We start from the raw sequence: 14,062 nt of genomic DNA on the forward strand, positions 1-14,062 counted from the left end.
TTAATTTTCCCCAATATTGAGCATTTTATTATATTTTAAATTATTTTATCCATTGAATACTGTATGGCTACAGCATTCAACTGTAAGCTGTTTACTAGGAAAGAATCTTTCTTTTGGTACAAATTTTGCGCAAGGCATTATTTTAGACATATCAAGCCCTCAATAAACATATTTAAGGGATAGAAACTTTATAATCAAGCAATGAAAACAGCATAGCCGTGATTGTAAAGATGTGTAGAACTGGGCAATATTTTGTTCTGTTCTATTGGCTTAACATGCGTCACAGCTAAATTGATGTCAACAGCAGCCATAGTGAAAGCTTTCTAATCAGGTTTTATTTATGCCAACTTTGCACATCATCCTGATTTTAGACTCTTCTTATAGAACTTAGGAGATATGACATCATTGAAGGTAGATTCACAATTTTCATCCTCAAAAGTGTGCCTTTGTATTTACTTATTAACACAATCATAAAAGTACATGTGGTAGCTACATTAGAGTTTGCTTATTTGTAGGAAACCAAAATAAAAAGATAAAATTGCAAACAAGCAAGAGAGAGAGAAACATAATTCTAAGTCTGTTTCCACTCTGTATTGGCACCATAATATTATCTTTTAAGAAATATTGGCAATGTTTTATTTCTTATTTTTGGTTTAGGTACACACATGTTGTTTGTTAAATTAATCTGCATACACATTTATGTGCTTGAAATACTTACTAATAAATTAAAGCCAAAAAGGAGCCCCTATTTTCCTGTAGAATGTACACTCCTTTAAAAAATATTATCCTTTAACTGTATTTTGACTCCTGTTTGCTGTATTTAGAACGTGCGATGCTAAAAATAGCATCTGGGACAGCTGGGTCGTAGATTACTGCAGCTACAGCTGTTCTGGGGGTAAACTTCAGATCAATCTCAACTGAGTACCAGTTGTTAATTGCTACCATAATAGCTAAAGTTGATTTTTCTTTTAAAAAAGCTAAAATGAAAGCCACAACATTATGTATTTCACTTTGTGTAGGAAACCTTTAGACATTCCTCTCAGGACTGTAATATAAGATGATAAAGCACCGTATGGATGTTTATAGAGAGCACTACTCAGACATAGAACATACAAAGTGAAATGTATGTAGAATAATTGCAAGAACTACTGCTGATAGACTACCAGTAAAATCAAAGGAAACCTTATGTAAACATACACATCTCTGTCCAGGGTGGCAGGGAGATACGTATGGTTCAAGATCCGATTATCTTGAAAACCCTGTGGAAAGAATTCTGTACTCGTGGCCATGAGTTAGATCTGACTTAAGAACAACAAAATACAAACAGCAAAAACCAAAGCAGAGCCCCGTTATTCAGTATTACTGACTTGAACTGGATCTTAAGTAATACTTTTAAATAATGTTTATTGAACACCTATCATTTGCCCAGCCATCTCCCCAATGCTTTCACAAGCATGATCTCCTTTAATTCTTGTAACAATCTTTAGAGTGTGTATAATCCCTATATTTTAGAGATGATGGGTGTCATACTCACAAGGGCTGGCCTTCTTGTCTCACATCCTGTGTTTGTTCTTGCAGAGGAAGAACATAGGATTTTGAGTAACAATTGAAAATTGAACTATAAATGTGAACTAAACACGGACCAAGGGAAACCAAGGACACTGTCATGGAGTGGTCAGAAAACCCAGGGTTACTAATGGAAGACACCCTCGGGGTGTACCCTCCGAATGGGAGGTCAGAGGCCCCATCTTATACCAGAAAAATGGTGCATTAAAATGAAAAGGCCTTGCTTTTAAACATCACAACAGGGACTGACATTGCAATTGCTGACCTCCAAATGGAGGCAGCAATGCCATGCTGTGTGACACATTAGGAACTGTTTTCGTAACTATGAAAGTAGATATTTAGAAGGTATTTCAACCCAAAACATTAAGAATAATCATAGTGTCAAAATATATTTTCCCTGAATTAATTCCTGCTAATGCTATTTTGCGGAAATGTTAATTTATTCAGCTTTGGTAGAGGTGTTATGTTGACTAACAGCGTGACAAGGATTTTCTCTGAGAGTTCCTTTACTTCCCCCATGATCCCTAACATTAAATGATCTAGTGTTAATGATGACAGACTTGAAGAAGGAGAAAAACAAAAGAATAAAATAAAATAAAAAGTAAAAACAAGCCCTACAAAACTAAGCATTAAGCTGAAAACAAAAGTTCATAATATATATGTAATCAGCAGTTAACAAATAATTAAAGGCTGGATAGGTGATACCTCCTTCACTGCCATACTTCTTGTACAGAAAGCAAGGGCGGCATGGTGGTAAACACTCTGTTTGAGCCTAAGACATGACTTCCAGTCCCACTCTGTTTATTAGGCTTATAACTTTGAATTCTCTCGTACTTGATGCCTGGATTACCACTCTGCTAAAAAGAAGAGAAGATGGTTTGTCACGACTCCTTCTCAAGGTTACTGAAAAAAAAAAAATCAAATGAAAGTGTTGTGGAAAATGAGTGATCTCAGAGTGGGTCCCTTGATAGATGAAGGTTCTCCTCCCTGACTGCACTGGAGACTCAGCAGGGAGCATTTTAAGATCACCCCAGGTCCAGGCTATTCTGCAGACCCACATATCAACTCAATCAGAAACTCTGGAAGTGGATCCCTAATATTCATGCAGGAGTAGGTTTTATTAAACACTGCAAGGGATCTAAATGTGTAGCCAAGTTTGAGGATCTTTCAGTTGGCAGGATGCTAGAATACCCCTCATTCACAACATGCTGTTCCCTCTCTCTCAGAAATGCCTACCACACACACCCGGGTCAATTCCTTGAGCCTGGGGCACAGCGTAGAAATACTCCATCCTTCCCAGCAGTGCCGCAGCCCTTCCTGGAGCAGATGAGCACGTATTAGAAACAATATGACCAACTGAAAATTTGAAACATGAGGAAATCAGATACATGATGCATATGTTTTTCAGTGAAGGCATCTTAAATTAATGTTTTAACAACACATATTTAAAAATATTTCCCCAGTGGCCAGTTCAAAATACAAGTCTAGAAATAATGCAATGTTTCTAACGCAGGGTAGAAATGGGTTTCTGTAATTATGCCCAGATTTTATATTTTTAATATGAAGAGTCTTTTTAAAAGATATTTCTAATTTGAGTGGGGGAAGAAAAAACTGTGACATCAATTACCAGGTAGAATTTAGAATTCAATGTGAATTTATGGATTGCATATGTCTATAAATTAGTTTGGGGATATGGCACACTATCTTTAGTGCCCTAGCTATTCTACAACTTAATTTCCTGGGAAAAAAAGTATTTATCCTTCCAATCCTTCAGGGTCCATACAATGCAAAGAAGTTTAAAAATCATACTTGAAAGGGACCGACTTATTTCTGTGGAGCCAGCCAGCAGCTACTTGTTCATCAGTTTCCAGTTACCGGGATAGGGGTTATAGCAGTACTCGTTCACAGGCGCCCACCCCACCGGGCACTGCAATGTGGACGTGCTTTTCCCCCTGAGGTGGTTCATCCATTACAGCAACGAGGCCTGTGGAAAAAGCACAGAGAGCATACACATGTGACAAGAGAACTGTGTACATTTTGGAATATAAGTCCACTAATATCTAATTAATCTTTGACTTTTATTTTTATTAAGAGAAAATAGCAGAGTAATCATGGTAGCAAATGCCGAGAGCCAGTGATTCACAGCATATTCATCCTATGAAAAAAGGAAATGCATGCGTAGTGCTTGTTATCAACCCATTGTCCATCTTATACTTTGTAGTCACACATGTGGAATGTCGTTGCCTTGAAATAATGAGATGAAAGTACACTAGAAAATTATTTAGATAACATAACAAAACAGTACTCATTGCCGTCAGGTCAATTCCAACCCAGAGCGAGCCTATATAGGATTTCTAGGACTATAAATCTATAGGACTAGAAAGTCTCATCTTTCTTCCTTGGAGCACTCTGGCTTTGAACCACTGACCTTGTGGTTAACCATCCAACACCTCCTCAACAGTGTCATGAGACAACATCAATTCTCATAATTGAAGAAGACTCTGAATATTGTTTGTTATTGAGCATCACTAAAGTAAATCAGTCCTATCTTTACAGCACTCACTGATCTGATTGCTCCTGGGCAAAAACCAAAACCAAAAGATAAACAAACAAAAAGTACCCCTTAATTCACAGCTATAGAGTTGATTCTGACAGAATAGAATTGTCCCTGTGAGTTTCCAAGACTAACTTTTGCTTTGTCTTTATAAACTGTTTTTATTTATTTACATTTTGTTGGGATATTATAACAATCCATAGTTAAATTAGATCTAGCCTGATAGTACAGTTGTTGCCACCATTATGAAAGTCTCCTCTTTCTCCAGTGAAGTGGCTGATGGCTTTGACCTTTCTCACCCTTGAGGCTAGCACCCCAGGGTGCCCTCTGCCACCAAACTCCAGGAAAGGAGCAGGCTGAAATTCTAGCTTCCAGATGTCCTAGGATGGAATGCAGAAAGAGCACTGGAATTTTCTCTTCTTCAAGAATAAGTTTGAGCATGCTGAGTTTCTCAGCATTAATAGAGTTTCTATTCCATAATAAAATGATCACCCACCCACTGACTTAAGCAAAAACTAAAGGCAGAGAAACTCTGGAATTGAGTGGAGCAGACTCCAAGTAGCATCAAAAACCCTGTGGTGACACAGGCAGGCGGAAATGCCAGTTGAGGACACAAGTGGGCCTCTAGATGCCAAGGGTGCGAGTGACCAGGTCACAGAGTTTGAAGCATGTAGCAAGTCTTGCACCTGCCAAGCCCAGCGTAGAGTCGACCACACCAGTTGCCGGGCAGAATGTGTGGGAAAGGTCAGGGTGGCGAGAGAGAACTCTGCAGGGTTGCTTATGAAAAGGCAGTGACAAACGAGTGAGACTGCTACTGGAATTGCCATGAGGCATCTTTTGTCATGTTTTGAAATAACGCATCAAAACAGGGAACAAAACCTATTTCATATTTATTTTAGCTCTATATCCACTACACGAAAATATTTACAGGAAATGGATTCATGTTTATACCAATGAATATTTTAGACTATATGCTAATACAACACTAAGATGTCAAGAATATACCAAGGAAAAGCTGGAGTGTTGAAGCATCATTGTACTTGGAATGTCACTTCCCACATATGCGACCTCCTACTAAGCCTTTCGGCGCTTCAGATTCTTCATGCTGACATCACAAAGGTGATGCGACTTCATAGGGTTGTAGTAGTAACTATTTCACAAAGGTGGTGAAGCCACTATGTCATAGAGTGGTTGTGAAGGTTTTTAAAAATTTATCTTTAAAAATAAACTACTTGTATAACAACACAAACGTCAGGTGGAAAAACACCAACCTGGCAGCTATTCTTTCTCATGTCATTTTCTTTGAACAAGGTAGAGTAAACATATAGCATCATAAACCATTCAATGTTTAAAGGCTTTTTCATCTCAACTGGCTTCATCCAATGAATTTCTTAGACCCAAAAGCAGTGCAATGGTGAAACGCTTGCGCACTAACTGGAAGGCCTGTGTAAACCCATCACGGGCTCCCTGGGAGAAAGCAGCTGACACTCTGAGACTGCTGCTAGGTGCTGTGGACTTGGCTCTGAATCCAGGTTACCTCAGCTAAACCAAACCTTTCCATCTTCTGTGTGTAAGCAGGCTTGCACCATCCCCACAGTCACTGCTGTCCGAGTCCATTGTTGAAGCCCGGGGTCAGTCCATCTCACGGAGGCTCTATTTTGATGACCCTCTAGGTTACCAAGCATGCTGTCTTTCTCCAGGGCCGGGTGTCTCTTGATGATATGTCCATAGTTATGGGACAAAGGCTCATCGTCCTTGCTTTAAAGAGCAATCAGGCTGTACTTTTCCCCAGCCAGATTGCCTGGTTCTTCTGAAAGTCCGTTGTTCTCAGGTGCCATGGATTCCGTTCCAACAGTATGCTCAGCAGAACTAAACGATGCCTTGTATGGGCTACCTCATGATTGCTGTCCTGCTGCGCTCAGTGTTGTGGCCACAGAACTCATATGTATATAAGAGAGAGTTTTATATAAAGGATAAGTTCACATTAAAAAAGCATCCCAACCCAGTGCTGTCCAAGCCCATAACTCCAACATTAGCCCATATGTCCGACACCGATCTACAAAGTCCTCCTCCATCTCACAAAACACACATAATGACACCGGCTGCAGGAGGAAAGCAGAATTAGTGAACATGTAAGCATCTCAGCACTGGCAGGGGTCTCCACGTGGCTGCTCCAGCACCCAGGGCTGCATCGGGGTAGGTCCATTTGGCTCCTCCTCAGGGATGTCTCTCAGGAAGTGAGCCTTGCCAGCTGAAGCAGGGAACTGGCTAAGGCAGCGGCACGCTGGCCTGACCATCACAAAGCAAGAGACCTGAGAACTAGAAAGCCGAGGCTCACTGAGCCATTTATCTCTCCACCCTTCAATTAACCCCACATGTGTTTATCAGCCAGGTTGGCACAATAAACCTTAACTGTCTCACTTGGCTTTCTCACTCTGTGGCACTGAAAGTCCACTGCACTGTCTTGTGCCAGTCGACCGACTTCTGCTGCTGCCCCTTCTCTACTGCTGCCTCTGGTTGTCTCTGGTGTCACAGTTCTCAGTTCCTTGCATGGAGAAAGTTCAGCACAGAATCTCGGATCCAAAGGACCGGCTCCATTCCTGATACTTCTTTCTTGACAAGATGGTTCTAGCCTCTGGGATGGCTCATTTTAAGTACAATGTAATGGCAACACCCATCTTCCTCTCCTTATTTGTTATGCTTGGATTTTTGTTGTTGTTGATGTTACCCAGTCATTCAGTGGAAGTTACAAAGACTATAGCTAGAAGGACCCTAACAGCAAGCAATTCACTGCAATATCTATCTATCTATCTATCTATCTATCTATCTATCTATCTATCTATCTATCTATCTATCTATCCATCTATCCTCTATCTATCTATCTATCTATCTATCATCTATCTATCATCTATCTATCTATCTATCTATTTATCTATCATCTATCGAATCTATCCATCCATCCATCTATCCATCTATCTCACTATATTTTTATTTCACACAATGCTGATGTAGAACTTGCTTCTTCCCCACAGTAGTAGGTTATTTTTTCTCATCACTACTTCATATTCCATTGTATGCAGATCCGACATGTATCCATTCTCTTGTGAGTGGTTTATTAGCAAAGTTAGGAACCTTAGTGATGTAGGGCTTAGGATTTGGGCAACTAACCAGAAGGTCAGTAGTTTGAAACCACCAACTGCTCCTCTGGAGAAAAATAGGACTTTCTACGCTGAAAAGATTACAGTCTCCCAAACTCACAGGGTCAACTCTCTCCTGTCCTATAGGGTCACTATAGGGTCATTATGAGTCGGCATTGACTTCATGGAAGTTTGGTGGTTTTTTTGACCAAAAATTAAAATCAGCAAACCGTAAGGATAAAGTCATTGGTCCACAGCAACCGTGCTCCTCAACCAGTAGCCAAGTCTCTCAGTTCCTCGGTCTCTCCATCCTGCCAGGCCCTTGGTCTGTGCCTCCATGGCCCAGGAAGCCAGTCCCCCTGTTGCTCTGTCTCAGTTTTAGTGTCATGGGCGGGATGAGGAGAAGGCACCCGGTAGCATGGGCTCTGCTCTGTGTCTCTGTGCCGCTGTCTCTAGTGCGTCTACTCTCAGTGGCCTCCAGCACTGCAGACCAAGAGCTTGGACATGCTTTTCCAGATGGTCCTGCCATTCCACCCCCACATTCCCCCACCGCCCTGACCCAGATGGCTTTTATAGACTGAGGAATGGCTTTGGTGGTGGTGCAGTTTATTACCCGATGGAGGTTGGGGTTTTAAGTCCCGCCCTCTATTAAACCAAAAAATGTGGGCTTTATATCAATTATAAAATTTTCTCAATGGTCTTATTAAAAAGAAAGAATGGTCAACTCCCTTTCACAGATAATAAATTTGAGTATAAGAGAATTTTAAATTATTTGCCTAATGTTCTCTGACTAAAAGGTATTGAAACCAGGATCTAAAACCAGAAATCTTATTTAAAGACCTTGCACTGATCTACTGTTTGGAGTTTCTTCAACTTCAGCCATTCCATGCCATCATTCTGATTTCTGTTATGTCCAGATTCCACCAAATGCACCTTCATAACCTTTTGTCATGCTTATGTATACCCGATCTAGTGTTAGGAGTCCTGGTGACACAGAGGTTGTGAACTGGGATCCCGACCACAAGGACAGCAAGCACTTCGAAACCACCAGGGGCTCCATGGGGCAAGGATGAGGCTTGAGACTCCTGTAAAGAGTTACAGACTTAGGAACCCAGAGAGGAAACTCTACCCTGTCCTGTAGAGCTCCCATGAGTCAGGACTGACGCCATGGCAGTGAGTTGGGTTTTGCTTTGGTTCCGTTGCTGATTCGTTGTTGTTACGTGCCACGAAGTAGGTCGTAACGCACAGTGACCCCGTGGAAACAGTGCAAAGCCACACCTGCTCCTGCACCATCCTCAATTTCTTGTATAATTAACATTTGTCGATTAATAGATTCACTTTTACGTAAATGCATGCATTTTAAATATAAACCAAGGGGCAAGCCATCATTGTTTGTTAGATTGTTACCAGGTTAACCGTTGGTATGAATGAAGAAAAGACCCTGACAGACACCTTCAAAGGACGGAAATTTTGCTGACTAGACAATGACTTGGAAAGGTGTGCAGAGGGTTCTACAAAGACAACATGTTCACACCGAGAGATCTATGGGCTTGCTAGGTCTCGCAAAATTTTCCACGCGGCCCTCAGCACCTGATGAGGATTCTCTCAGGTGTTAAAGGTTCAGATGTTCTACTCTGAAGGATTTTTTATTTCTCTAATATTATCCTGGTTAGTCCATCTCCAACTGTTCTGGAGAACAGAACAACATACCCTGCATATCAGCTACAAATCATGTGGACAAGAAAAGCCCCGTGCATTCCCAGGTGTTTACTGTGAGAAGGGTTGCATTCAAGGTGAATTCTAGGATTGTCTGTGAGCAAGCCAGAGCTTCCGGCCTGCCCAAGGCCTACTACTCACATGCATGAAGTGAAGGCGATCACACACTCACAGAATGCTTACTCGGGGTGAGCTGGGTGCCGTCACTATGCAGCCAGCACACTCTCTTTTATAGAAGGGCAGATTGGCCTAACAAATTCTAACAATCCAATTTAAAAGTATCCCTTGACAATATTTCATGGTTTTAAAGAGAGTTGAAGTGAGAAGGTACAAAACCCACACTCAAGAAATCAAAAATTTTAGGTAAACAAGTGGCCATCTATCTCAGAAGCCACAAAGCCCACATGGAAGAAGAAGCACACCAGCCAGTGTGATCACGAGGTGTCAAAGGGATCAGGTATCAGGCATCAAAGAACAAAAAAAATCATACCATTGTGAAGAAGTGGGAGTACAGATTGGGAATCCAAAGCCCATCTGTAGGCAACTGGACATCCCCTTACAGGAGGGTCACAGGAGGAGATCAGCCAGTCAAGGAGCAGCATAGCAACGATGATACATACAACTTTCCTCTAGTTCCTAAATGCTTCTTCCCTCCACCCCCACTATCATGATCCCAATTCTACCTTACAAATCCTGCTAAGCAAGAGGATGTACATTGGTACAGATAGGAAGTGGAAACACAGGGAATCCAGGACAGATGAACCCCTCAGGACCAGTGGTGAGAGTGGCAATATCGGGAGGGTGGAGGGAAGTTGGGGTAGAAAGGGGGAGCCGATTCTAAGGATCTACATATAACCTCCTCTCTGGGGGACGGACAACAGAAAAGTGGGTGAAGGGAGACATCAGACAGTGTAAGATATGACAAAATAATAATTTATAAATTATCAAGGGTTCATGAGGGAGGGGGGGAGCAGGAAGGCAGGGGGAAAATGAGGAGCTGATGCCAGGGGCTTAAGTAGACTGCAAGTGTTTTGAGAATGATGAGGGCAAGAAGTGTACAACTGTGCTTGACATACAATGGATGTATGTATGGATTGTCATAAGAGTTATACGAGTCCCGAATAAAATGATTATTTAAATAAAAAAGAAATAAAAAATTTTATTCACTATTTATTCACTGTTATTGACTTCCTCATTTAGAGATCACTTAAATTCAACCAGAGTCCAGTCTGTCGTGTATATCTTTTATCCTAATAAGCTCCACCCACATTCTCTATGCCCCTACACACCACGCATCATCCAAACTCTTGGCCCATGCAGGCAGATGCTCTAACAGACTAGATTATTTCCGGAGTGTTTCACAGTAAATGTATCTGTATAAGATATGAAGGAATTATTTTGCATGTGCTACTCCATGCGTCTGAACACACTTGGAGATACATGTAAGCACCACACCGTCTGGAGACAAAACAGCTCTCTTCTAGACGAGCCTTTCTTTCCCCACTTCTAAGTCATGACATTAATTGGAATCATGTTCTTTGTCTCAATATTTCCTTTTCCCAGAATGTCATATTAACCCAGTATACTGGCTGTAACTCTGGGAAGCTGACTTCCTGCACTCAGTATAATGCTCCAGAGCGTCATGCATTTGCACTTAATCTTCCTGAGATTCACGAATGTTGGTAAGGTATCAATATTCTCTTCCCTTTTATTGCTGAATGTTTTTCATTGTACAAATGTACACAGTCTGACATTCTTTCAACCAATTATAAGACATTTGGATTGTTTTTATGCTTTGGTGATTATGAATTTAAATATTATAAACACCTGTGTACAGAGTTTTGCCTGAGCATATATTTTTGTTTATTGACTTAGGGAAAATAACAAGGAGTAGGTTTGCTGCTTATGTTTAACTTTATGAGAATCTATGGACTGGATTTAAGAGTGGTCATACTGTTTTTGGATTATTCTGCATCGTCATTAGCATTTGGTATTGTCAGGCATGTACTTATTTATAAACTTTATTTATAAATTTTTATTCATTCATTCATTCACTCAAAACGTTGGTTTGTGTTGGTACCCATCTTAATGTAATATTTGCATCATGAGTAGAAATGTTGATTGCGTGTTTGTATATGCCCTGAATAGATGCTTGTTAGGATCTTTTGCCCATTTTTGTATTGGGTGCTTATCTTCTTACTCTGCGGTTTAAAGTATTCTTTTCATATTCTGAGTATACATCCCGTGTCATAAATGTAATTTGCGATCCTTTTTCTACCAGTCTGTGGTTTGTCTTTGCATTGATCCAACTGTGCTTTTACATGTTTCTTTTGATGATGTCCATGTTAATTTTTTTCTCTTACAAGTTGTGTTTAAGAATTATCTGAACAAACCAAAACCACAATGGTTTTGCCTACATTTACTCTAAAAAATTCATAGTTTTAGATTTGCATTTGATTCTATGACTCAGAGTTTAATTTCTATACAAGATGGGAGGGGGGTGGACTTTAAAAAGTTAATGAACATTCCATTATCTTTTAATTCCATTTTTTCCCACAAAGTTTTGAAGCTCCCTCATATAAGATATGAGGGATTTTTTAAAGATTCATTTTTCCTTGCCTGAGAAAGTCCAATATTTTTATCACCATGTGTTGAAAAACTCTCATTGCATAGAATTGCCTTGATTCTCTATTACTTCATGATCTATGTGCCTGTCACTTTACTGTTCTCATGATCATTGCAGCTTTATTAGCAAGACAAAATTTGAGTCATGTGCAATCACTGATATATTAAAAAGTATTATTTTGTTTTTGTTTAAGATGATTGCATTAGTTTTCTAGGGCTGCTGTAACAAAGGACCAGGCATTCGGTGGCCCTTTAACAATATAAACTTATTGTCTGAGAAGCTGGAGACTCTATAGCCATTAATTCATTGCTGTCAAGTCTGACCCATAACAGGATAGAGTAGGGTTGGCCTGTAGGCTTCCCAACGTTGCAGTCTTCACAGAAGCAGACTGCCACATCTAACTTCAGAGGAACGACCAGGGAGTAGGAATGACTGATTCCTTGATAAATGGTTGCTTAATTGCAGTGCCCGAACTCCTTTCTGAGACTAGTGTCAAAATTCAGGGTGTCAGTAGAATCATGTTCTCTTCAATGTCGCTAGTAAATATCCTTGCTTGTTCCAAATTATAGCAGCCCCAGACATTTCTTTCAGTTGCAGATGAAACTTTACATGATCATTGTCCCTATTTGTCTGGGGCACCACTCAGAATTGACACCCATCTTACCATGGGTGCTAGTGGCATGGTGGTTATACGTTGGGCTGCTATCCTCAAGGTCAGTAGTTCAAAATCGTCAGACACTCCACGGGAGAAAATTGGGCTTTCTACTGCAGTAAGTAAAGGATACAATATTCTCATAACTCACAGGCGCAGTCCTACTTTGTCCTAAAGGGTCACTATGAGTTGGCATCTACTCGATGGCACTGAATTTTCACTATGACAGTAGCTTAACATCTTCCAAGACCCTACTTCCCAGCAAGGCCACATTCACAGGTCCTGGGGGTTAGGACTTCAACATAAACTTGAGGAGAACATGGCTTGATCCATAGCAGCTATTTTTGTTCTTTCCCATTTTTGTATACATTTTCAAGATCTGCTTATCGATATCTATAGACTTGTCTTAGGAACATAGATCTTCATTCTTACTTTGCCCTACAATGACTTTTTTGGAACACCGACCACATCCTGAGTCATCATTTGGAGAGTCTAGTTTAAATGATTGCTTTGTGTTAGCCATCTTGTGTCTTGCACTGAAAAATCTCTCACCAGCCCCCCCCCAAATATGTTAATGTTTACACTGCAGTTTATACTATCTGAGAAGTAAGATATTCTTTGAAGTCATTCAGTGTTGGCCCTCCAAGTATAGGAACATGATGCTGGCTTGTTTTCTAGAAGATTTTGAGAGGAGTTGAAGCTGTTAGTATAAATAACATTTTAAATTAACTGCTGTTATTTCCAAGTTATCTTTGGTATCAGAGCCAGTTTAGTACTTATTAAACATTAAACAGTTATATAATTAAAATATATTCAGTTAAAATATCAATGTGATGGCTTTTTATAAGTGCTTTACATTTTTAAGGGTAGGATCTAGGTAGCTACTATATGGCAAATGAAGATTGTGATGCGTGTGGATGTGGGAGATAGAACATCAACAAGCCATATAACTTTATTTAAAGGAATAAATTATGACATGCATGTTTTTCATAACAACAAACAAATCTATCATGGAAGAAACAGATCCAGAAAGGTCCGTAGAAGTGAGGCTGGCAAGACTGCATCTCATATACTTTGGACATGTTATCAGGAGAGGCCAGAACCTAGAAAATGACATCATGTTTGGTAAAGTAGAGAGGCAGCAAAAAAAAAAAAGACCCACAATAGATTTCATACCTCAGCTACAGATACAATAGAGATTGTGAGGATGGTCCAGGGCTGGACACTGTTTCCTTCTGTTTCATCCACGCTCCTTGTGAAGTGGCCCCCAAAGCACCTACTCGCTACAGGAACACGTTTTTCAAGTGTCGTTTCCTTTGTTGTTTGTGTCGGCTGTGTGCACTGAACAAGTTTGATTGGTTGTTAATGACACCTGCTGCATTTTGATTCTAGTACATATGATATACATTCATAGCATATGCTATAGATATTTATATATACTTCATAGAAAAAAATATTAGTTCCACAGTTTAGAAAATCTACATCGATAATATAATTGTTCTACTTTTCAAGTTTGTACACACAGCTACATTTGCTTAGAGAAGATTAAAGCCAATACAAGAATCATTTATCTATGGATTTTCTGTAAAACTACTCTGTTTAGATCTCTGGGGCGTGTTATGGCCTGGGCTGAGTTGTTAAGGAAAAAAAAAAAGTCATTTTTATATTACTCAACTGAATTATTCCTACAGTAATTGCCTTAATGGTAGAGGAATTTTACTTCCTATGAACTACAGTAATAGTCTGAGCCAGAGAACTGGCTATAGAAAACATACACTTCTATTTCCCAATGATGACCAGCCATTGAGTTC

The 14,062-nt window shown here is 40.1% G+C and overlaps 1 pseudogene; it reads right to left on the reverse strand.

Annotated features, from left to right (window-relative positions):
* Nucleotides 1–789: 789 nt before the first annotated feature.
* LOC101638904 overlaps nucleotides 790–14,062 on the reverse strand; it is a 156,639-nt pseudogene continuing 143,366 nt past the window's right edge.

This window comes from Echinops telfairi, unplaced genomic scaffold (genome assembly GCF_000313985.2).
Source record: "Echinops telfairi isolate 266 unplaced genomic scaffold, ASM31398v2 ScPeMD7_7467;HRSCAF=8505_1, whole genome shotgun sequence".
In the NCBI taxonomy this organism is placed as follows: Eukaryota; Metazoa; Chordata; class Mammalia; order Afrosoricida; family Tenrecidae; genus Echinops; species Echinops telfairi.